We start from the raw sequence: 2,546 nt of genomic DNA on the forward strand, positions 1-2,546 counted from the left end.
CTGGAGCCTGTCGTGGAGTAGGGGGAGAGGGGAGGGACAGTATTAGGAGATATACCTAATGTAAATTATGAGTTAATGGGTGCAGCACACCAACATGGCACATGTATATGTATGTAACAAACCTGCACATTGTGCACATGTACCCTAGAACTTAAAGTATAATAAAAAAAAAATAAATGAACACAAAGAGGAATGAGGATATTCAAACACACAAGAAAGAGTATTTCCAGTTGTCTCCTAAAATGATTTTTAATTAGTCCTTTCATCATTCTTATTTTTTCCCTTTTGTTCTGTTTTTTGAGATGAAGTTTTGCTCTGCTGCCCAGGTCGGAGTGCAGTGGTGCAATCGCAGCTAACTGCAACCTCTGCCTCCCAGGTTCAAGTGATTCTCCTGCCTCAGCCTCCCAAGTAGCTGGGATTACAGGCACCCGCTACCACGCCCAGCTAATTTTTGTATTTTTAGTAGAGACAGGGTTTTATCATGTTGGCCAGGCTGGTCTCGAACTCCTAACCTCAGGTGATCCACCAGCCTCGGCCTCCCAAAGTGCTGGGATTACAGGTGTGAGTCACCACACTCAGTCTATTTTTACTTAAAAAAGCTTAAAATATCACCTATTTACTTTATTCTATTTTCTTCCCTTGTGTTAATATGCATAGCAGACTTAATCACTGCACATATAATTATCAATTCACTTCATCTGTATAATTCATATACCCCAAATCTATACTTTATCATATTAATTATTGAGTTTTAGTGTAAGGCAAAAGCTACTTTTTCTTATCTTCTAATTAATAATAGAAAAATGACAGAAATATTTCCAAACACTTGGAAACTAAACAACACACTCCAAAATATCTATGAGTCAAACAGGAAGTCTCAGGAAATTAAAAAAAAATACATTAAACTGAATGAAAATGAAAAGATTACATATCAAAATTGGTGGGAAGAAGCGAAAGCAGTGCTGAGAAGGAATTTTATAGGGCTAAATGCATACATGAGCTCTTTCCGTGCCTAATGCAGCCATGGCTGGTGGTCCCAAGCAGCATCTAAAGCGTGTAGCAACTCCAAAACATTGGATGCTGGCTAAATTGCCCAGTGTGTTTGTTCATCGTCCATCCACCAGTTCCCACAAGTTGACAGAGTGTCTCCCTATCATCACTTTCCTAAGGAACAGACTTAAGTATGCCTTGACAGGAGATGAAGTAAAGAAGATTTGTGGCCAGGCATGGCAGCCCATGCTTGTAATCCCAGTACTTTGGGAGGCCGATATGGGCAGATCACGAGGTCAAGAGATCGAGACCATCCTAGCCAACACGGTGAAACTGTGTCTCCACCAAAAATACAAAAATTAGCTGGGCGTGGTAGTGGGTGCCTGTAATCCCAGCTACTCAAGAGGCAGAGGTTGAGCCAGGAGAATTGCTTAAACCCAGGAAGCGGAGGTTGCAGTGAACCAAGATCACGCCATTGCACTCCAGCCTGACGACAGAGCGAGACTCCATCTCAATAAATAAACAAACAAACAAACAAATAAATAAATATAAAGAAAGAGAAGATTTGCATGCAGTGGTTCATTAAGATCAATGGCAATGTTCAAACTGATATAACCCATCCCACTGGATTCACAGACGTCATGGGCATTGACTAGATAGGAGAGAATTTTCATCTCATCTATGACATCAAGGGTTGTTTTGCTGTACATCGTATTACACCTGAGGAGCCCAAGTACAAATTGTGCAAAGTAAGAAAAATCTTTGTGGGCACAAAAGGAATCCCTCATCTGGTGACTCATGATGCTCGCATCATCTGCTACCCTGATCCCCTCCATCAAGGTGAATGATCCCATTCAGACTGATATGGAAACGGGCAAGATCACTGATTTCATCAAGTTTGGCACTGGTAACCTGTGGATGGTGACTGGAGGTGCTAACTTGGGAAGAACTGGTGTCATCACCCACAGAGAAAGGCACCCTTGACCTTTTGATGTGGTTCACATAAAAGCTGCCAATGACAACAGCTTTGCCACCCGGCTTTCCAACATTTTTGCTACTGGCAAGGGCAACAAAGCATGAATTTCTCTTCTCCAAGGAAAGGTATACGCCTCACCATTGCTGAAGAGAGAGATAAGAGACTGGCAGCCAAACAGAGCAGTGGGTGAAATGTCTCTGGGTGACAGATTAGATCTTTGTACATAATTAAAAATAATGTGGCATGATTAATAAAAATAAATTAAAAAAATGTGCACATGAGAAAAGGTTCAAATCAATAATCTAGGCTCCCTCTCCAGGAACTTAGAGAAACAAGAGCAAAATAAACCCACAGCAAGCTGAGAAAAGGAAATAATAGATTAGAGCAAAAATCAATGAAGCTGAAAATTTAAAATGAAGAAAATTCATGAAACAAACCTGGTTCACAGATAAGACCAATAAGACTGACAAACGTCTAGCAAGACTGACAAAGAAACAAAGAACATGCGAATTACCAATATCTGGAGTAAAAAAGGGAATAGCACTACAGACCATGTAGACATCAAAAGGATAACAAGGGA

General features: G+C 40.7%; 1 pseudogene; it reads left to right on the forward strand.

Moving 5' to 3' along the window:
* The first annotated feature begins 1,023 nt into the window (after window positions 1–1,023).
* On the forward strand, window positions 1,024–2,156 carry LOC108520142 (40S ribosomal protein S4, X isoform-like; annotated as a pseudogene).
* Window positions 2,157–2,546: the final 390 nt, after the last annotated feature.

The sequence above is a fragment of the Rhinopithecus bieti genome, unplaced genomic scaffold (genome assembly GCF_001698545.2).
Source record: "Rhinopithecus bieti isolate Rb0 unplaced genomic scaffold, ASM169854v2 scaffold_50752, whole genome shotgun sequence".
Lineage (NCBI taxonomy): Eukaryota > Metazoa > Chordata > Mammalia > Primates > Cercopithecidae > Rhinopithecus > Rhinopithecus bieti.